The sequence below is a fragment of the Pelophylax lessonae genome (genome assembly GCF_965119305.1).
Source record: "Pelophylax lessonae genome assembly, chromosome: 10".
In the NCBI taxonomy this organism is placed as follows: domain Eukaryota; kingdom Metazoa; phylum Chordata; class Amphibia; order Anura; family Ranidae; genus Pelophylax; species Pelophylax lessonae.
The window spans coordinates 171,647,074-171,670,931 of record NC_138777.1 but is presented as its reverse complement, the minus strand read 5'-3'; the positions used below and the strand labels follow the sequence as shown (position 1 = coordinate 171,670,931).

Here is a 23,858-nt window from a genome sequence, read left to right as displayed (position 1 = left end):
AGGAGGGGCAGCGGGGGGTGCAGCATGTAGAGAAATCACTGTCCTCCTGTTTTCCTCCTGTAGCTGCAGGAAGAAAATTAAGGAGATTGGTTCCTCCGTATGCTGCTCCCACCACTCCTCCTATCTAGTTCACTTGTGTTTTGCTGTCTCTGGGCCCCTGTGTGCTCCCCTGGTCCCCCCTTCCCCCTACTGTGCTGCCGGCTTCCTTCCTCCCTTCTCCAGCGGGCGCTGCAGGGGATGTGTCACAATAGAGAACTAGGAAGGGGCCAGTAAATATGTAATTTACCAGCTCCTTCCTTTTCTGAAAGGACAGAGTCATAGTCAGTGACATTGTAAAAAAATTAAATAAAATGATAAAAAATAATACAATTAAAATACCAAAAAATAAAAACGAATGACACCAGAGGGTGAACTTATAGGATCGCAAAGGTCACACTTGCGAATGGCCTGGCATTCCACCACCGTGGGGAGGCCCCAAGATGGCAGGAAGGGGGCCCACTGCAGAACTTGTGCTCACCATTGCCCTCGCAGCTCAGTAAAAAGGACAAGCCGTCAGTCACAGTGGCTGGCAGTATTGTAGGCGTCCATGCACAGGAAACTGTGGATAAATGAAGTGGCCACCTTGTTTTCAAATAGTAACAGAAGGTGCAGTGGGAGGATCCACGGCTTGCTGTCACAGGGAGGGGGATGAGGGGCAGAGGTTGCAGATTCTGGAACATGTCCCATGTCATTGTAACAAGCTATTTAGCTAACTTTAATTTTGTCATGTTACAACCAAAAATGTAATGTATTTCATTGGGATTTTAGGTGATAGACCAACACAAAGTGGCGCATAATTGTGAAGTGGAAGGAAAATTATAAATGGTTTTTAATTTTTTTACAAATAAATATGTGAAAAGTGTGGCGTGCATTTGTATTTCACAGCGGGTATGATGTGTTCAGGGAAGAAAGGGGATTTAGATGATATTGAACGTGGCATGGTTGTTGCTGCCAGATGGGCTGGTCTTAGTATTTCAAAATCTGCTGATCTACTGGGATTTTCATGCACAACCATCTCAAGGTTTTATTGAGAAGTATCCGAAAAAGAGAAAATATCCAGTGAGTGGCAGTTGTGTGGAGGAAAATGCCTTGTTGATGTCAAAGGTTAGAGGAGAATGGGCAGACTGGTTTGAGATGAAAGGAAAGCAACAGTAAGACCTCACTCTACCGCGACGCTACTTTAGGTGGCGACCTCCGAGGTCTCGGTGCGAGCAGCGCCGCGACCTCGGAGCGGCCGCCACGGACTTCATAACATTGAAGTCTATGGCGGTCGCCTCCTGGTTGCCCCAAAGAAGCTCCGGACCCTTTTTCTAGGTCGGAGCGACTTGTGTCGCTCCTATTAGAACGGGTCCGTAGCTTCCCTATGGGAGGCGACCTGCGGCGACCTGTGAGGCGACCAGGTCGCCTCACAGGTCGCCCTAGTGTGAACCGGCACTAACTCAAATAACCACTTGTTACAACCAAGGTATGCAGAATATAATCTCTGAATGCACAAAACATCAACAATTGAAGCAGATGAGCTACAGCAGCAGAAGACTACACTAGGTGCCACCAGAGTTGTATAAAGTATTCGAAACCCGTACTTGAGTAAAAGTACAAGTGCTCGATCAAAAAGTGACTTGAGTAGAAGTGGAAGTGCTCTATCAAAAAGTGACTTGAGTAGAAGTACTAAAGTATTCAGCATTTTTTGTACTTAAGTATTGCAAGTAGTTATTTTAAAAATTTTGCTACTCAAGTACTGAAAGTAAAAGTACAAGTACTGTGTTATGTAGTTGTTAAAGAAAGAAGTCAAAAGTTTGAGCATTATATTGTTTTTTATTATTTCAAATGCAGCTTTTATTTATACATACAGTAGCATTTATTTTCGTATGCGCTGATAATACACATGTTTTGAGCTTCATGAAATCTGCCATCTACTGTTCTGGCAGTGGTAATTTTTATAATAGTAACAAGTAACTATGCAGCACAAAAAAAAAATGTTGGAGTAGAAGTATTGAAATCATCGAAAAAATGTAGTGAAGTAAAAGTGGAAGTAGGAGAAAAAAATTCTACTCTAGGAAAGTACAGATATAAGCATGGATCCATCCTTCCTTGTATCAACAGTTCAGGCTTTTGGTGATGTAATGGTGTGGGAGATATTTTCTTGGCATACTTTGGGGCCCTTAGTAGCCTAACTGAGCATCATTTAAATGTCACAAACTACCTGAGTATTGTTGCTGACCATGTCCATCCCTTTATGACTACAGTGTACCCATCTTCTGATGGCTCCTTCCAGCAGGATAATGCACCATGTCACAAAGCTCAAATCATTTCAAACTGGTTTCTTGAACATGCAAAGAGGTCACTGTACTCCAATGGCCTCCACACTCACCAGATCTCAATCTAATAGACCATCTTTGGGATGTGGTGGAAAGGGCGATTGGCATCATGGATCATGGATGTGCAGCCGACAAATCTGCAGTCGGCCAAAATCTCTGAGGAATGTTTCCAACACCTTGTTGAATCTACGCCATGAAGAATTAGGGCAGTTCTGAAGGCAAAAGGGGTTCCAACCCGATACTAGCAAGGTGTACCTAATAAAGTGACTGGTGAATGTATATAAGCCATATTGTGTCAGTATAAGGGAAGTACTGTTCTTGCCTTACACATACTAATATACAGACTAATAGCCATTATACATAAAGGTAAAACATAATCTAGAGTAAATTACATTACATATTTATGATATAGGATATTTCTTGAACCACTTGCCAACCGCTCCACGCAGATTTACTGTGGCAGGCAGGCTCGGCTGCACATAATCACGTAGATCTACGTGATTTTGTGCACGCGGTCTCTGCGGCATGCGCGTGCCGTGCTCCCGTTGTGTCTAATCAGCCAGACAGGGGGAGGAGCAAGCTTGATCACCGCCGGCCTCCCGCAATCTTCAGGGGAAACTGACAGGAGAGCCACCTGCCTATGTAAACAAAGCAGGCAGCTCCCCTGTCAGACAGGCAGAGTGAGATTGTGTGTCTCAGCTAAGCTGAAACAACGATCTCTGTGTGCCTTTCACAGAGCCCCCCCCCCCCTCCACAGTTAGTAAGCACATTTAGACTTACACTTAACCCCTTGATCACCCCCAGTATAAACCCCTCCCCTGCCAGTGGCATTTATACAGTAACAGTGCATATTATTTAGCACTGATTACTGTCACTGTCTGATTGTTTTCATATGCACTTTTTCCTAAAAAAAAGTTTATTGTGAAAAAAAAAAACAATTTACACAATATTCTGATTGTTTTCATGTGTGATTTTATCTAATAAACGTTTATTGCAAAAAAAATGTCACAGTGCTGCTAAAAATCACTGATCGCCGCCATTACTAATAAAAAAAAATTAAAAAGTCCAAAAATCTATTCCAAAAATCTAGATTTTAAACGCTATAGCCAATTAAAATATGTTTTTTGGGATTTTTTTTTACCAAAAATATGTAGCAGAATACAAATTGGCCTAAACTGATTTTTTTATTGGGAATGTTTTATAACAGAAAGTAAAAAATATTGTGTTTTTTTTCCAAATTGTCTTTTTTTTTTATAGCGCAAAATCTAAAAACCGCAGAGGTGATTAAATACCACCAAAACATGGTCGTCCGCAAGGCAGGGCAAGGGAGGGCGAGTGCCCCCCCCCCCCCCGCTGGAATCCTGCATATCACAATTCTATTTGCCTTAGCAGCGCATGAGTGCGGCGCTGATCCGCCCGCCCGTCGGCCTGCTCTGGCTCCCTCCTCTCTCCGTACTCGGCCTCTGTCCTCTGCTGCCCTTCCGACAGCTGCAGGGGGCGGGGCGGGCCGGGGATTCCCGATTCCCTGCTGGCTGCTGCTGATGTCAGTCAGCTCAGCAAGGGGCGGAGCTGCGGCCCGCGGAGGAGAGAGGAGCCTCGTCAGCGTGCGTGACTGGAGAGGAGGCGGGAGAGGCAGCGCTGTGGCCGGGAATCGGAGTGAGTGAGAGTCACCTGACCTGACCTGACCTGCTGTGACCTGGCTGTGTGACCTGCTGTGCCTGCTCTGACAGGACAGTCTCAGAAAGTCTGATGCCCACGAGTCGACGTGTGTGACCAGTGACCACCTGAGCGCCGGTGAAGACAGAGAGAGAGAAGTGAAAGTGAGTCTTCTTGTCTCTTCACTGACAATCAATTACATTTAAATACTGTCATACTGCAATTGGGGGCAATGCTGTGGCTGGCACTCTGCAATTGGGGGCAATGCTGTGGCTGGCACTCTGCAATGATTGGGGGCAATGCTGTGGCTGGCACTCTGCAATCATTGGGGGCAATGCTGTGGCTGGCACTCTGCAATCATTGGGGGCAATGCTGTGGCTGGCACTCTGCAATCATTGGGGGCAATGCTGTGACTGGCACTCTGCAATCATTGGGGGCAATGCTGTGGCTGGCATTCTGCAATCATTGGGGGCAATGCTGTGGCTGGCACTCTGCAATCATTGGGGGCAATGCTGTGGCTGGCACTCTGCAATCATTGGGGGCAATGATGTGGCTGGCACTCTGCAATCATTGGGGGCAATGCTGCTACAATTTTGGGGGTACCAGTGACATTACTACAGTAATCAGTGCTAAAAATATGCAGTGGCGATTTTGGCTCTGAGGAAGAGGGTCCTCCCTCGAAATGCGTAAGCCACATCAGGTTTTGAGGATGCCAATCACGCTATCCAGCAGTAGAGAAGTGTCCTGGAAGCAAGCGGTGCCCATTTCCTATATGCTTGTTCATATACTACGTTTGTGAGTATATTGTTCGCGACCCTTCTTTGATTTTAATAAACTTTTAAGTGGTAATGCACAAGGTCAGTGCGCCCTTCTCTTGTTGTTTTCTTGTAGGGATGGGGTTAACCCTGTGGATGATCAAGGGGTTAAATGTGAGCCTAGGGAAGTGATTCTAACTGTGGGGGGGGGGGGGGCATGGCTTCTGAGAGATGACCATAGAGACATGTTACATAGTTAGTGAGGTTGAAAAAAGACATCAGTCCATCCAGTTCAACCTATGATGTGTGTGTGTGTCTACTGTTAACCACACATTGTATACCCCTGTATGTTGTGGTCTTTAAGGTGCCCATCTAATAGTTTTTTGAAACTATCGATGCTCCCTGCTGATACGACTGTTTGCGGAAGAGAATTCCACATCCTTACTGCTCTCACAGTGAAGAACCCCCTGCATATTTTAAGGTTAAACCGCCTTTCCTCTAGTTTTAGTGAGTGGCCACGTGTCTTATTGTATTTCCTTTCTTTGAATAGGTTTTTCCATATGCTAGGGTTTCCAGTACAATATTTGTACATTGATATCATATCCCCCCCTCAATCGTCTCTTCGCCAGAAAGAATAAGTTCAGTGCTTGTAGTCTTTCCTCATAGCTGATGTCCTCCATTCCCCTAATTATTTTTGTTGCCCTTCTCTCTCCCTATATAGTAGGATCACATGGTCTCTGTGATCATCCCAGGGAGAAGGAGGGTTGGCTGTGTTTACAACAGCCGACTGTCCTCTCTCAGCGGGGAAAGATCGTGGGTGTCGGGCGGCAATCGGAGCCGCCTGACACACGCATTGGCTTCCCCCGCTGACGAGTGGGGGGTGGGAGCGCCCCGGCGGCGGCACGCGCTTGCCCCCTAGACTCCCGAGGGCGAGCGCCATACATGTATGGCGATTTGACTGGGAGCTGCTGCCTGCCACAGTACATTTCCGGCGGGCGGTCGTAAACAGGTTAAAGTAACGCAGTGCCGAATCACAAAACCAGGCCTGGTCATTAAGGGGGTAAAACCTTCCGGAGCTGAAGTGGATAAACAATCTGCGCAATCATAAAAGCTGGATGAAAAGGAAGAGACTTTCTTGTAGAGGTGATGGAAACATTTCCGAGGGGTGACTTGTATCACCAGGATACACCTAACCGTCCGAAATAGAATGGTCTACTGTTTGTAGTACACAGGCCATCAGAGACTGTATTTCAGTTGAACAGTAATGGCTTTTGTAAAGGAGAAGTGCTGCTAAGAGAGGAAACTGAAGGAGGAAGAAGACAAATTTGGTGTGGGTTCAGTGTTTTTATCACACAGCAATAGCTGAGGCGAGCAGAGCAACGCAGCACACTGGAAATAACTGGGGTGTGGGAAAAATTGTACTGGCGATAAAAGCGGAGGAGACCTCTGAAGACCAGAGAACACTGCTGTGCTGAAGAGAGTCACTCTGAAGACAAATAGGCTATGAGGTCCTGAGGAGGCACCAGGCAATATCAAGCAAGGTTAAGAAGCAAGTGAAATAGGTGAAAACATTTTAAAGAGATCACAAAGAGGAAGGCTTTGGGGAAAGGTGAAAAAACAGAAAACCACACAGGAAATGCACATATGAGGGTGAATACGACACACAGAACAGAACATATGTAAGGAAGAAACATGGCAGGGGCACAAGAATGAAACACAAGACAAATAAAAAGGATGAAAAGAAATGAATGATAGAAAGCAGCTACAAGATAGAAGAGGGAAACAGCGGGCCCACTGAGACCGGAAAGAAGGGAGGAGACAGTGTATAAAGGGAACGGTAATGTCACTGATAGATCTCTGAGTCTGCAAACTTCTTCAGAAAGTCGGTTAAACAGAGGAACTGAAAAGACACTAAAAATATTTCCGAAGAGAACAAAAAGGTAAGCTAAGTTTTCATTTTATTTTAATGTATGGTCATGTAATAAGACTGCTTTTATCAATGTAAGAACATTTCAGTTTGTTAGATTTCTGATAATGAGACCAGGACAGACATTGCCATGCATGGGTACCATGAGCTGTTAGAGGGCGTGTATGAAAGTCGGATAAGAGGTCTAAAGACGTGAACTCTAGAACTAGTTTTAAACTCCCCAAATATCACATGTGTAATGTAATTGCCTAAAAGTAAATAATTTCCGCAGTAGCAGGATACTGGAAATTAAATACTTAGAATTGCAACTTGAAAAAAGTAAGTTACAGCAATTCAACTGTTTAGAATTGGAAATTCCACGCTAATGGATAAAGTGAAAAATGGCTGCTGCCTACCTCAAAATATAGTGTGAAGCTATATTCATAAATGTAGTGAATGGGCAGGTAAATGACATACTGTGTATTTGTATATTGCACCATATACTGGTTTTAGCCATTGGTTTATTATATTCAATTTTTATATGACATACCACACCTGATTCACTATTTTTACTGATTGTGACACTACATCTGGCAGCGCCAATTTACCTCCCCATTCACAGCAATTCAACTAACCCTTGAAATTATTTCTATATCATTAATGTCTAACAACTAGATCCCATCCACTACAAATTAGCTTTCATGGCCTTCCATTGCAGTCTGGACTATAAAAAGGCCTACATAAAAATTACTTTTTAAAAATATTTTTTCTTTCCGTACTTCCTTCTGCAAGAGACTAGAGATGCAACGCTATTGTATTATCACTAGATATTACTCCTATATTATTAGAAACATGCTATTGGTGATTTATTATGAAGCATCCCTCCAACTGATGTGTATATTACCAAACCAGTCTACCAAATTTTGAAAATTCAACCCAGAACAAGACATAGAAACAAAGAAATATGAAAGAGTGATGGCAGAATAAAACACATTTTTTATTTCATTCTGAGTGTTTATCCCAAACAGGTTTACATTTTGAGTTCACAGCTTGTGCACAGATCTGGGATGTAAATGCATGGGAAGATAAGGGGGTTCAAACCTCCCATACCATCCACAACATGGGCGCTGCTAGGGCTTGACACGTTGGGCACAAGTCTTGCATCTCTTGTAGGGGGGGCTGGGGTTCTGAGCTGATGATAGCCCAATATTTTTTAAAGTTTTTAGCAGTTTTACATTGCCTCTTGCACTGGCACTTCTGTGGCAGGTCATACAGGCAGCTGCAGTTCAGAACTGAGGGAGGCTCACCTTAGATACCTTTTGGCTCTATCACATGACTCATCTGAAGGGAGGACTTCCTCTGAATTTCTGCTTTATCTGAAGTCTGAGGTCTGGTTAGTGGGTCTAGGGAGGGGTGGGAGCTGTACATGGGTGGGAGGGGGACCTCTACTGCAGGGTGCAGATGGGGGGGGGGGGGGAATTGGTGATTTAAGCCCAGTACACACGCAACTAATTTCCCCCGACCGGTCGTCCGTCATTTGTCCAGAGTTGTGTTTTGTTGGTTGGAATGTGCCTAGACTGCACTGGAATTTTGTTGACCGACAAAATTCTACTTCAGAAGTGATGTCATGTGTTGGTTTGCTTTCTTTGTGTTCTTTCTTCTCTGAGCATGCCCAGTCTTGCTCATAAGATTTTTCCCTGTCGAAATCTGTACTGACTGCATGAAAATCAGATGTGTTTTGACGGAGGATAAACATTTTATAGCCTGCACACCAGAATTTTTTCGCCCGAAAAGTCGGAGTCGGTTGTGGGAAGCATCATACTAACAAGCCGAAAATTGGCAGATCGGTCGTCGGATGAAAATTCCCGGCCGAATTTCGACTTGTGTGTACGGGGCTTTACTCGGTCTATTGACCTGTGTATTATACTCTCCTGACCTATGCACTCTGTGTGTAAGATACCCTTGCACAGTCTTTTAGAGTCTTAGAAATGGCCCTTGTCTATGATGCAACATCTAGAAATATTGTTTCATTAAATCACTCAACCCCTAAAATTAGTGATGACCAAAATTAGGAGGATTTCACTTTGCCAAAATTTAGGTAAATTTCTGGAACTAGAGAAACTTCCCCTTTCAGAAAAATGGATTGAAGTCAATTCAGAAGTTAAAGGTTTTTTTTAGAGTGGAAATGGTTAATGAGGGTTAGAGAAGCTTCTTATCTTGTATATCTTGTCTTCTTTAAAGGAGAAGTATGGTCAAAGCTGTTTTGGCTGCACTTCACATGTGGGTCACAGGAGCGCAGTTAGTTCTGAACTCCTGTGACCTATTTTTAGCAGTCCACGCTCTAAAAAGATCTCAACCAGAATGGTCAGGATCCTCCCCAGAAGCCTGGACTGGCAGCTGGCTCAGCCTCTTTGCGAGCTGCTGAGAGCCTGAGCCAGTCGCTTTCACCCACTCTACAGCCCAGCGCTCCAGTGAGCACTGGAGGGGCAGAGCAGAGAGCCGATGACTAACAGTCACTAGCTCTCTGCGGGCTGAGGATAGAGAGCTGAGCGATAAATGGTGTTTGATTTCTCAGTTGTTGGTCTTAGAGGTGGCGAAGGATAGCTAAAGCTGAGATTAGGGCTGCAGCCATCTAGGTGAATATGCTTTTTTTTTTTTTCAATCTCCGTACTTCTTTATTATGAAAGGTATTTGTTTCTTGTTGCACATCAGCGGTACCCATAATAAAATACAGTTGCAGCTGTCAAGAAGGCCATTGATCATTTTTTCAGCACTTACATTTGTTGATAAAGCCATATGTGATCATGAGTCACAATTATATCCACTCATTTCCATCCTCTTATTAAGCATAGTGCACTTCATCTGTTACATTTTGCCACACCCCATGTGTGTCAAACAGTCGATGGCTGTCTTAAAAGTGTATCAATGGTCAAAATTTTAAATGATATAATAATTTCTGCATTCTATTTCAATTATTTCAAGTCTACTCCTATTGAGTAGGGGGAGAGAAAAGATGTAGTCGTGCACAGTGCTGGATTGATTGAAGACTCAGGTAAGTATTTAGGGAGGTGGGGGAGAGAAGCAAGCTGTAAAATGTTCCTTACCCTAATTCAGGGAATGCTTTAAAGTAAAAAATTATTTTGTTTTAGAAACACTTTAAGCTTCTTCCTCATCTATTCCCAACAGTCTTCCTCCAAGTAAACGTTATTCTACGTGTAAGTTGATGCTGATTGTTACTGTCATTTTTTGGTTATGCCATATTACCGTAATTATCGTGTAGTGTCTATTTAGATATTGCTGGCTAATTGCTGCAGGGGTTGGGTTGCAAGTGACTTCTTCCTCTGCACATGTGTCACATTTTGTCTATCCTGGGGTATATACAGTCAGGTCCATAAATATTGGGACATCGACACAATTCTAATCTTTTTGGCTCTATAATGGATTTGAAATTAAACAAACAAGATGTGCTTTAACTGCAGACTTTCAGCTTTAATTTGAGGGTATTTACACCCAAATCAGGTGAAAGGTGTAGGAATTACAACAGTTTGTATATGTGCCTTTCACTTTTTAAGGGGCCAAAAGTAATGGGAAAATTGGCTGCTCAGCTGTTCCATGGCCAGGTGTGTATCCCATTTACAAGGAGCAGATAAAATGTCAAGAGTTCATTTCAAGTGTGCTTTTTGCATTTGGAATCTGTTGCTGTCAACTCTCAATATAAGATCCAAAGAGCTGTCACTATCAGTGAAGCAAGCCATCATTAGGCTGAAAAAAACAAAACAAACCCATCAGAGAGATAGCAAACACATTAGGTGTGGCCAAATCAACTGTTTGGAACATCCTTAAAAAGAAAGAATGCACCGAAGAGCTCAGCAACACCAAAAGACCCGGAAGACCACAGAAAACAACTGTGGTGAATGACCGAATAATTCTTTCCCTGGTGAAGAAAACACCCTTCACAACAGTTGGCCAGATCAAGAACACTCTCCAGGAGGTAGGTGTATGTGTGTCAAAGTCAACAATCAAGAAAAGACTTCACCAGAGTGAATACAGAGGGTTCACCACAAGATGTAAACCATTGGTGAGCCTCAAAAACAGGAAGGCCAGATTAGAGTTTGCCAAACAACATCTTAAAAAGCCTTCACAGTTCTGGAACAACATCCTATGGACAGATGAGACCAAGATCAACCTGTACCAGAGTGAAGGGAAGAGAAGAGTATGGAGAAGGAAAGGAACTGCTCATGATCCAAAGCATAGCACCTCATCAGTGAAGCATGCTGGTGGTAGTGTCATGGCGTGGGCATGTATGCCAATGTAACTGGTTCTCTTGTATTTATTGATGATGTGACTGCTTACAAAAGCAGCAGGATGAATTCTGAAGTGTTTCGGGCAATAATATCTGCTCATTCAGCCAAATGCTTCAGAACTCCAGAACTCATTGGACGGCGCTTAACAGTGCAGATGGACAATGACCCGAAGCATACTTAGAAAGCAACCAAAGAGTTTTTTAAGGGAAAGAATTGGAATGTTATGCAATGGCCAAGTCAATCACCTGACCTGAAACCGATTGAGCATACATTTCACTTGCTAAAGACAAAACTGAAGGGAAAATGCCCCAAGAACAAGCAGGAACTGAAGACAGTTGCAGTAGAGGCCTGGCAGAGCATCACCAGGGATGAAACCCAGCATCTGGTGATGTCTATGCGTTCCAGACTTCAGGCTGTAATTGACTGCAAAGGATTTGCAGCCAAGTATTTAAAAGTGAAAGTTTGATTTATGATTGTTAATCTGTCCCATTACTTTTGGTCCCTTAAAAAGTAGGAAGCACATATACAAACTGTTGTAATTCCTACACCGTTCACCTGATTTGGATGTAAATACCCTCAAATTAAAACTGAAAGTCTGCAGTTAAAGCACATTGTGTTTGTTTCATTTCAAAAGGATTAGAATTGTGTAGATGTCCCAATATTAATGGACCTGACTGTAGTATATACACTGCTCAAAAAAATTAAAGGAACACTTTGAAAACACATCAGATCTCAATGAGGAAAAATATAATGCTGGATATCTATAATGATATAGACTGGGTAATGTGCTAGGAACTAAAGGATGCCACATTGTTTGATGGAAATTAAAATGATCAACCTACAGAGGATTGAGTTCAAAGACACCCCAACAATCAAAGTGAAAAAATGATGCAGCAGGCTAGTCCATTTTGCTAAAATTTCATTGCAGCAACTCAAAATGTTACTCAGTAGTTTGTATGGCCCCTACGTTCTTGTATGCATGCCTGACAACGTCGGGGCATGCTCCTAATGAGACGACGGATGGTGTCCTGGGGTATTTCCTCCCAGATCTGGACCAGGGCATCACTGAGCTCCTGAACAGACTGAGGCGCAACCTGGCGGCATTGGATGGACCGAAACATAATGTCCCAGAGGTGTTCTATTGGATTTAGGTCAGGCGAGCGTGGGGGTCATTCAATGGTATCAATTTCTTCATCCTCCAGGAACTGGCTGCATATTCTCACCACATAAAGCCGGGCATTGTCGTGCGCCAGGAGGAACCCAGGACCCACTGCACCAGCGTAGGGTCTGACAATGGAGCCAAGGATTTCATCCCAATACCTAATGGCAGTCAGGGTGCCATTGTCTAGCCTGTAGAGGTCTCTGTGCACCTCCATGGATATGCCTCCCCAGACCATCACTGACCCAGCACCAAACTGGTCCTGCTGAACAATGTTACTTGCAGCATAACGTTCTCCACAGCTTCTCCAGACCTTTTCACACCTGTCACATGTGCTGAGGGTGAACCTGCACTTATCTGGGAAAAGCACAGGGTGCCAGGGTGCCTGTCAATTCTGGTGTTCAATGGCAAATGCCAATTGAGCTCCACTGTGCCGGGCAGTGAACACAGGGCCCACTAGAGGACATTGGGCACTCAGGTCACCCTCATGATGTCTGTTTCTGATTGTTTGGTCAGAGACATTCACACCAGTAGCCTGCTGGAGGTCACTTTGTAGGGCTCTGGCAGTGTTCATCTTGTTCCTCCTTGCAAAAAGGAGCAGATACCGGTCCTGCTGATGGTTTAAGGACCTATGACCCCGTCTTGCTCGCCTGGAGTAATTGCCTGTCTCCTGAAATCTCCTCCATGTTCTTGAGACTGTGCTGGGAGACACCGCAAACCTTCTGGCAATGGCACGTATTGGGGTCCAGGTACTGCCTCATGCTACTAGTAGTGACACTGACCCTAGCCAAATGCAAAACTAATGAAAAACAGTCAGAAAAGATGAGTAGAGAAAAAAATGTCAGTGGCCTCCACCTGTAAAACAATTCACTGTTGCCCATCTTTGTTGCCCATCTAGTGCACCTGTTGTTAATTTCATTAACACCAAAGCAGCTGAAAATGATTAACAACCCCCTCTGCTACCTAACTGACCATATCAATATCCCAGGAGTTTAATTGACTTGATGCTATACTCTGATTAAAAAGTGTTCCTTTGATTTTTTTGAGCAGTGTTCATCTGCAGCGGACCAACTTGAGGCTGTTGTCCCATAGGAGTTTACCTGTCGGGACATACTGCTACAATGTGATTTCTTCTTTGTTGACACCAAACCCCTTAAAAGGGCCATCTCCAGGGACTCCAGGAATTATGGATATAATCCATCACAGCTATGGGCCACACTATGTTCCTTATGCACCTTATCTTTTGGGAAATCGCTAGGGGCGGTGTTATGTTCAGCAGCGCAGCCATTTCTACCTCTGATAAACTGATTTTGTATGTGAAGAGTAATGAGAGATGTATCTGTATTTTACAGGTGCCTCAGTAAAACGTACTTTATTTAATCACAGAAGGGTCCTTTACTTTTGGAGGGCCAAAATAAAGTCAGTGTAACCTTACAATGATTATTAAAGCAGATCTCCACCCGAAAGTTCCACTTTATGGCTTCCTCCCTCCCTCTCTTCTCCAAATGGCACTTTTTGGGGGGGGGGGGGCGGGGGGTTTTCCTAATTGATCCTGGGCAGTAGTTCTCCTCACCACAGTCATCTGGGACACAGGGAGAGAAGATCAAGGGAAGAGACAGCTAGGGTGAGCACATTGCTGGATCCTGGGACAGGTGAGTGTATGTTTATTAAAAGTCAGCAGCTACAGTTTTTGTAGCTGCTGACATTTAATAAAGACAAAAATTACTGGAGCTCCTCTTTAAATCCATCTAACCCTACAGGTCAAGCAGCCTTGCACTGCCCTGAGAACATTTGTACAAGGTAACACCTGTGGTTGAGTACATTTGGAGAACACACACTTTAATCTTAAAGGATGGGATACAATCTCAAGTGATGGCAGCCAGTCTGAGGTGGAAGCGGGTGACTGTGGCGGGAGACAGTGATCCTGTTGGGTGGGAGTACAGGTGTGGTTTATGCCCCTCACCTCACGGCAGGATACTTATATTGGGACCTTCTGTGGGACAGGGTTAACCTAGGAATCTGGCCTGGGTAGTCACAAGAGTAAGGCCTTGGTTAACACAGAGAAGTGTAGCGCTAAAGAATGAATGTGTGGACAAAATAAAAACAAATGCTTTTAAATCACGTGAAAAAAGGATAAGTCTATCTAAGAGGAGAATGTCACTCCACAGAAATGAAAAACCACGTGAAAAATTATATACATACACATCATATACCTCATGAACACTCTCCCTGATGATGTCCTTGGTGACAAAACGTATCAGGCCAACAAGAGCGGCGTGATCACGCCGGGACCCAGAAGTTAGACACGCAACACAAGGAAGGAATTAGGATGCCTGTATTTTGATATTATACATCATTTGTTATATTGGCCTTGTGAGTAGTTTTAATCTTTTTATCAAATTGATTCTAACCAAATGCTACACCATGAAAGCCTTTTTGCTTTTCCCTTAATCTGGATTAATTCCATTAAAAGTGTTTATATGGAGAGCTGTTATCTGGAGGTTTGATGATTCCCTACCACTTGGAATATACACAAACCTCATTTGGCCATCCGTCCTAGGTGGTCAAACATTCTGGTAAGGTGCATTAACTAGAGCACGTTTGTGTGGTGGAGGGTTATTTCACTGTGCTTGCTGGCAGAGAAGCTACTTTGGAAGATTTTCTGCTTAATTGCTGGAATTCTTTAAACAGAACTTTTTTTTTTGTATGGATTTATCACATATATGGACTTTTTATATATAATTTTTCACTTGGTTTTTCATTTCTATGTAGTGACATACTCCACTTAGAAGGACTTTTTTTCACCTTTTTTTTTTCTTCTTTTTTTTCACTTGATTTAAAAGCATTTGTTTTTAATTTGCCCATACATCTATTCTTAAGCGCTACACTTCTTTATGAATTGTCTGTATAGGCAGCAATGATTGCACTTTACTTGTGAGTGCAGAATTTCTTTTACATAATCTTGGTTAACATAAAGTAATAGATTTCTGTGAAGTGAGCCTTCATGGCAGAGAAAATCCATAAAGGAGAGTCCAGTATCTCTCAAGTGTTGTGTATCCAAGGAAGGACACGGGAGACTGTTAAGGAACAGAGCTTGCTCGGAATCCTCTTCTTGTAACAGTTAAGCATCTTGAGAAGGTGTACATGGAACATGTCCATTGATTCCAGGTGTGAAGAGATTAAGTGCCTAATCCTTCCATGGTTTCCAAATTCCAACCTGCCCTCTAGGGGGCTAACTCCCACTCCCTGGTTCAACAACACCCCACATTCATCTTAGTGAACACTCATTTCTAGTTATGCTACTTGTGTTTATGCAAAAGCTGCATTGGTAGTGAGGGCTTGAGGCTTCTTTCTCACTAACAACTAAACTAGGGTATACTTCTCTTCCCCACAATTGCCAGTCATTCTTTGCTGTGTATTGTGAAACAAAACAGAAACTCCCTCCTATTTTTACAAGGTCGACGAGCATGCAAGTGAGCTTGCCTGAGATGGTTTCTGACAGTTTGTACAGAAATTCTTGGGTTATGAAAACCGATTGTTGCAGCAGCTGTCCAGTTGGGCTGGTCTCAGACGATCTTGGAGGTGAAGATGCTGGATGTGGAGGTCCTGGGCTTTTGTGGTTACACGTGGTCTGGGGCCGGTTGGATGTACTGCCAAATTCTCTGAAACGCCTTTGGAGATGGTATATGGTAGAGAAATAAACATTCAATTCATGCGCAACAGCTCTGGTGGACATTCCTGCAGTCAGCATGCCAATTGCACACTCCCTCAAAACATGTGACATCTGTGGCATTGTGCTGTGTGATAAAACTGCACATTTTAGAGTGGCCTTTTATTGTGGCCAGCCTAAGGCACACCTGTGCAACAATCATGCTGTCTAATCAGCATCTTGATATGCCACACCTGTGAGGTGGATGGATTATCTCGGCAAAGGAGAAGTGCTCACTAACACAGATTTAGACTTTAGATTTGTGAACAATATTTGAGAGAAAAAGGCCTTTTGTGTACATAGAAAAAGTCTTAGATCTTTGAGTAAAGCTCATGAAAAATGGGGGCAAAAACAAAAGTGTTGCGTTTATAATTTTGTTCAGTGTACATAAAGTTCCTTACACATAAAATTTACCATAAACATTACACAAAATACTACAACTTAAACATACACTTGTATTCCCAAAATATCAAATAATACTTAGCTCTGGTAGTTGAATGTAGTTGAACAGCTTACACTGGATAGCTGGAGGAACAGGACAATAAGAAATCCTGGCTACATGCTTGGTCTTTCCACAGCTCCAAAAAACAGACTATTCCTCATGCTATGGACTCTTTTTACAACACATGGTTGCACTTACCCCCACAACCACATGGTCAATTGGATATGCGGCAGCCATCTTTAAATACACGACTTTAACCACTTAAGCCCCGGAAGATTTTACCCCCTTCCTGACCAGGCCCTATTTTGCGATTCGGCACTGTGTGACTTTAACGGACAATTGCGCGGTCGTGCGATGTTGTACCTAAACGAATTTGACGTCCTTTTTTTCCCACAAACAGAGCTTTCTTTTGGTGGTATTTGATCACTTGTTTGATTTTTTGATCATGCGCTATAAACAAAAAAAGAGCGACAATTTTGCAAAAATAACAATATTTTTCAAATTTTTTTAGATGAAATTCCCCCCAAAAAAATGTAAAAATCAAAATTTTTTAACATTTTTGGCCAATTTGTTTTCTGCTACATATTTTTGGTAAAAAAAAAATCACAATAAGCGTATTTCGATTGGTTTGCGCAAAAGTTATTGCGTTTACTAAGGGAAAGATTTTTGTCATTTTTGTTGTTTTTTTTTTACCGAGTAATGGCGGCGATCTGCGATTTTTTTGCGGGACTGCGACATTGCGGCGTACAGATCGGACCCTTGACTGACATTTTTTACACTTTTTGGGGTACCAGTGACATTACTACAGTAATCAGTGCTATACATATGCCGGGGCTAACCGCTGCAGTATATGTACTTGCGGCGGTTGGCAAGCTGTTAAAAGCTCACTAAACCACCTGTGGGTGAGAGATATTATAACACATGTATGGGAACATTTTTCATGAATCAGTTAAAAATTCCCACAACTGATACAGATGGAAGGGACAGAAAGTTGTTATGCCACAGTAGATCTCCAGCCCCAAGCCACCACACAGTTCGTCCTTGAAAACTGACCACACTAGACAAGAGGGCATAGCCTGGTCAGTTCTCTCACTGTGCTGGGAACTCCGTGTGCTCTCCTCCAATGACACACACCCCCTCCCCTGCACATTCCCCCGAAAGATCAGCGTGCTGCTGTTTCGACCCCTCAGCTCTCTGAGCTCCTTATGCAGATCATGATGATCACTTATGAAAAAGGTAAAAAAGGTATTTATAATCTTGTTTTATATGAATACAGAAATGTTTTGCCTTTAATTTCTATTTTAAACTAAATGGGTTGTTTTACAAGGTGAGGATTTACATATTCTTTAAACACAGCTGGGAACTAGTTTAGATATATCTCTCCAGTTTGCTCGACATCACTCATAACTCGTAAGAGCTGATTAAATGTGGTTTTGTCTATTTCTCCCAATCTTTGCGGAACTTGCTGACCGCACGCCTAGCTTGTAAAGTCAAATGAAGGGCTGGCTGTCTCACATCCGGTATATCTTCCACCGAATCCTAGCAAAACTGCCTCCAAAGCTGCTACCCCTCAAGTCGAAGGAGCTTGTACCTGTTCCTGAGCAGAAAGGCCTACTTCCCACATGGCAATCTAATCACCTTGGTAAACCAATAGAAGAGGGCTCTTGAGAGCCTCATAGCAAAATGAAAAGGTTGTCCACTTTCCGCACGTCTTTTGACCTTTGCATGTTCACTATGGGCAACTTGTGTAAGGAACTGAAGTCTTCCTGCTGTGTACTCATTGACTCTCGTGTAAATGCTCGAAGGGGCTGGCCCCAGTTTTCCTGGAAACTGGATACCACTTTAGAATTGAGCTTTGGAGGTGGATGTAGTATCACTACTTCTGGTAAGAAGACACAAAAGATCTTTGCAGGAAAGTGCTGCAATCTCCAACATCCTTCTGTCTGAAGCAACTGCTGTCAGAGGAACTAGTTTTACCTCTAGGAACTGCAATGGAAATTAAGCTATTGGAGCAAAGGATGCCTATACTAGTGCTTTCAGAACCAAGCCTAAGTCCCATGAAGGGAACAAGGATTTCCTTGGTGGTCGTATATGGATTACTGCCTGCCTGAAGCATTTGTTCAATGGCTCTTCCACCCATCTGCAGCCTGAAAAAGAGGATAAAGGCAGAGAGTTGCATTCCAGATCAACCTCAAGAGCTGACTGTAAAATTGTCCAGGATATTATCTAGAGCTGGAGACACAGGAAAGAAAACTTTGCTGAGCAAACAGAACAAACTTCCTTCATATCTTTTCATATGTAGCGTTCATGGTCATGTGTTTTTCACCAAGGTCTGAACCACCTCGGATGAGAAATCCTGCACCTCTACTCCGACCAAATCAATGGCCAGGCTATTAACAGAGTCTCACTGGATGGGATTGAGGCCATTGGTGGTGCTGATGACATTTGGAGAAGCAATGAAAACAAGGACTCTTCGGCAGGTGGAACGAACCTGTATGGAATAAACGTGTTCTGTCCAAATTTTCAGAAGAATCTTCATAATTAAGGACGCTGGAGGAAGGCAAAGACCAAAGGCAAAACCCATGGCACTGTGAACCCATCTTCTATCACTTCACCTTTGTACCTTGTTCCAAATACCTGAATCTGCGTGTTTAGTTGAGTCTCTATGAGAACTAAAGCTGGAATGCCCAATAGAGCCAATACTAGTTGAGGTACTCATTGATGGAAAATATTGTGCCTAACTGATCCGTTAGTGGATCCTGCTTTCCCAGCCAGTAGATTTCTGTTAACTGCCTGTAAGCGGCTCCCTGCCCAGAGAAAAGTTTCTGTTGTAAAAAGTAACAGGGAAAGACTCTTAGTGCCCCCTTGGTCGGTAATGAAGGTCCTGCTGTCTTGTTGTTAATCATCAACTTCACTTGGGCCCCTTAGAGGAAGATCCTGAAAGGCTTGCAATACTGGAAAAAACTGCCTTCCATTTAAGACAGTCAGAGCATCTGCATTCCACCTGGCTCCAATAGTCTTGCACCTGTCTCCTCATACTGGAGACAAACTGGCATTTGACGTCAGAATTATTCCATCTCCTGAGCTAAGAGGCATGCCCCAAAAGAGGCACACTGGTGATGTCCAAAATTTCCAATTCTTGCTTAATTGTGCAGACACAAAGACCTTCTGATCAATAGACAGCCCATCCCATTGACTGAGGAAGGCAAATTGAAATGCCCCCATGTGCCACCTTGCCCAAGGCACTACTGGAATGGCCACTGTAAAAGGTCCCAATTGGGACAATGCAATCCCTCGCTGACATAAATGCTTTCTCCATGTCTTTTCGTACGCAGATTTTCATTTTGGAAATTTTGCAGTTTTGAAAAACCACTTGACTCATTTCGATATTAAATACTACTCCAAGATCCTTCATAGATTGAGAAGGGGTTAACTGCTTTCCCTGTTTGTTCACTAGTCGACTGAACTTGGAAAAGGACTTCTAGGACAAGGTTGTGATGCTTTTCCAGCTCCTGGCTTACATGTGCGACAATCAAAACCTCGTCCAAGTAGTGGTAGAGCCTTATCCCCATAGACAAATTCCTGCCACCGCTGTCAACAAAATGTTTGAAAAGATTATTGGTGCTGTGCCAATTCTAAAAATGGCAAACACATGAACTGGAAGTGACAGCCTGCCACTGCACATCTCAGATGTCTTTGGTGTCATGCACTGATGGGTACATGGAAGTATATGTCAGCCAGGCCGATTGACACCAACCGGTCTTCATGCTGAACTATCGCCATGACTGTTTGCATCTTGAACTTTTTGGTGTGTAAGTACCTATTCGATTTCTTCAAACCCAGACAGCAAGGAATGCTTCTGATTCCTTGGATACTAGAAAGAATCCCCCAGATTCTGTTCTTCTGGTGGCACCAGCACTATGAACTTGTTGCAGTATAATTCTTATATGTAATCTTGCAATAATTCTTTCTTCTTGAGATCTGTTGGTCATGAATGAAAGGATTATTGTACTCCCACCTAACTATCTGTGATGTTGGTCGCCCAAATTTCCAAAAGGAGGCTATCCTGGCTTCCACCGGAAGAGACTGGTTAGGCCCACCTTCAAAAGACTTTCCAGATGTCTAGCAGCCTGCTCTGGATTTGATTCTATGTAAAAAAGGAACTTTGAGCCCCCTTCACTGTGATCTGGTAAATTTGAACAAAAAGATGGCTGCTTCCTCTTATTAGACTGTGGCCACAGTCTGGATATTTCTCCTGTCACTCGCATCATGCAATGTTTTGCCAAAAAATAACCTTGTATTATGGGGAATGTTACAAAGGGCTTTTGTGGAATCTTCATCCACCCTCCAGTGGCACAACCACAAAACTCTCGTGGCTGTGACTGAATGTGCCAGCCTATATACTAGGTCTAGTGAAGCCTTCCCCAAACGTGAGCAGCCAGGTTCAAATCCTCAAGAACTATGCCCAATCCTGCAGGTTCCACTTTGAAAATAAGGCCTAATGTTTAAACATCCCAGTTAAGGCTGTTGTTGGTAAACAGGTAAAAATCTGCCACAGTAAAAATTCTCTACAAGTCTGAGGGCCAGTTCACCACCATTTCTGAGTTGAAGACATATTTCTGCATGCATGTTTTTGAAGTGTTATGGTGCTTTTTCAATGTGCTTTGCAATGTTACAGATGCTTTCCATACAGAAAAAATGCAACATGTTCTACCTTGATTGTACTGGAACTCACTGCACTGGTGTGACGTAGGCCATTGGAATCCATGGTAAACAGTGATCATGCATTTTTGACTAAATAATGCTGAATAAACTGAATAATAAATCATTGGACTGCATCTGGTGTGAACCAGCCTTAAGTTTACCTTTCAATCCACATGATCGTTAAAGGTATTGAAAGGCAAAAAAACTTGTGCACCAGGCACTGTAGGGCCCCAATCCACTCCTGGACATGCGTTTTTTAAACATGCATTAGCCAGCTTCATTGGATAAAGCTTACAGGAGATTTACTGTAAATTGGTTTTCTTATCAGGTCTTTCCCATTCTTCAATGTGCTTTTAAGTCTCTGTCATTATGGGAAAAGAAGGCCCTCCCATTTTCACATATCTGCATGCTTTTTGCAATGGTTGGGCCTGGGTACTAAAGGGACCAATGAAATTTAAACCAAAAGTACGCTTTTTTCTTTTTTTGTCTTGCCTGTGGAGTGGATATTTGCCGCATACTTTCCACTACAGCCTCCTAAATCTAGGCTTTTAAATTTCTCCATCCGCTTTTCTATCCATTGTCACTTGAGGCAATCCAACTCCTCCAAGGATGGCACATTAATACGTGCCATTGCCAGAAGGTTTGCTGTGTCTCCCAGAACAGTCTCAAGAGCATGGAGGAGATTCCAGAAGACCGGAAGTTACTCTAGGAGAGCTGGACGGGGCCGTAGAAGGTCCTTAAAGCGGAGTTCCGGCCTATTTTGCAACTTTAGTGATTCCTGGAGTGCTCGCTATGCTGATCAACAATTGGGCATTTTCAATTTTTTTCGGGGGTCCCTTACCTTATTTTGTACTTCCTCCTTCTCCCACCTCTGTGGCCACGGCCACCGACATCACTTACGCCTTTGCATTGCATCCTGGGAGCTGTTTGTCATCACCCCCAGGAGGCTGGAATCAGGAAGAACTCCCAGAACACTCCCTGGAATCAGGAAGAAGGACACAGCAGAATACACTGTGGCTTCAGATGCCCACATCTAAGATGGCCGCACCTAGACAGCATTTTTAAAAGTAAGATTTAGACTAAAATCCAATACTGTACACCTTGTAAGTATGAGAATAGCGGTTCTGTAAAGGGCGATGGCTTAGGGGTATTTTTAGTTAAAAAGGGTATTTGAGGCTGGAACTCCGCTTTAACCCATCAGCAGGACTGGTATCTCTTCCTTTGTGTATGGAGAAACAGGATGAGCACTGCCAGAGCCCTACAAAGTAACCTCTAGCAAGCCACTGGTGTGAATGTCTCTGACCAAACAATCAGAAACAGACTTCATGAGGGTGGCCTGAGGGCCCGATGTCCTCTAGTGGGCCCAGTTCTTACTGCCCAGCATGGTGGAGCTTAATTAGCTTTTACCATTAAACACCTGAATTGGCAGGTCCACCTGCCCTGTGCTTTTCACAGATGAGAGCAGGTTCACCCTGAGCACATGTGACAAATGTGAAAGGTGAAAGGGTCTGGAGAAGCCGTGGGGAACATTATGCTGCCTTTAACATCATTCAGAAGGACTGGTTTAGTGATGGTCTGGGGAGGCATATCCATGGAGGGACACACAGACCTCTACAGGCTAGACAATGGCACCCTGACTGCCATTAGGTATCTGGATGAAATCCTTGGACCCATTGTCAAACCCTACGCTGGTGCAGTGGGTCCTGGGTTCTTTCTGGTGCATGGCAATGCCCAGCCTTATGTGGTGAGAGTATGCAGCCAGTTCCTGGAGAATGAAAGAATTGATACAGTTAAATGGCCCCCACGCTTGCCTGACCTAAATCCAATAGAACACCTCTGGGACATTATGTTTCAGTCCATCCGACGCCGCCAGGTGGCACCTCAGTCTGTTTAGGAGCCCAGTGATGCCCTGGTCCAGGTCTGGGAGGAAATAACCCAGGATACCATTCATCGTCTCATTAGGACCATGCCCCAACATTGTCACACATGCAAACAAGCACGTGGGGGCCATACAAACTACTAGAGTACCTTTTGAGTTGCTGCAATGAAATTTCAGCAAAATGGACTAGCCTGCTGCATCATTTTTTTTACTTTGATTTTTGGGGTGTCTTTGAATTTACCCTCTGTAGGTTGATATTTTTCATTTCCATCAAACGATGTGACATCCTTTCGTTCCTAATACATTACCCATTACCAATGTGTACAATAACACAAAAGAACACATTTTATTGATGCTATATGTTATAAGTTTACTCACTTCACTTCCTATATGTTCACGAGAGCACTCATTTGTTGTTTCATATAGAAACAGATTTAGCGTCACTCCATACGTAGCAGAATTACCAGTATAGGTGTTGGCTGTGGGTCCCCCTGGGTCACCGGGTGCAACAAAAGTACCTTTGAACATGTTTCTCCAAGTGTCAGCACTGAGACAAGAACCAGTCCAGTATCTTTGGGTTTTTAGGTTTATTTAGGAACTTGGATGGGAGAAGGGATGACTGGGATACTCCAACAACTGAACTATGCACAATTAGGCAGGGACTCTAGAGAACGCTGACTTGAGGCTGGTTAACGCTGGCCAGATGCCTGTTAACGCTGACTTGACGCTGGTTAACGATGGCCGAATGCCCGTTAACGCTGACTTGACACTGTGACTTTGCCTTTGCCTATCAAAGTCCTTTTTAGCTCTCTCAGGTACTCCTTCCTGAGGTAGCTGACTGTACACTTTGACTGCACTGCTGAACACTTCAGAGCCCACACTGGCGCCCCCTTTCACTTCCCTATCTTCAGGGCTTTAAGACTTGGCATCCCCTTTCACTGCCACAACTACTGGCTAGCTGGCTCCTGGATCCCCTTGACCTTCTGG

The 23,858-nt window shown here is 43.6% G+C and overlaps 1 protein-coding gene across 1 annotated transcript in view; it reads left to right on the top strand.

Annotated features, from left to right (window-relative positions):
- Positions 1–6,215: 6,215 nt before the first annotated feature.
- FERMT3 (FERM domain containing kindlin 3) overlaps positions 6,216–23,858 on the top strand; it is a 69,408-nt gene continuing 51,765 nt past the window's right edge. The window contains exon 1 of the mRNA XM_082269975.1: positions 6,216–6,708. The gene's annotated coding sequence lies outside the window, so the exon portion shown is untranslated. The remainder of the gene's footprint in view (positions 6,709–23,858) is intronic.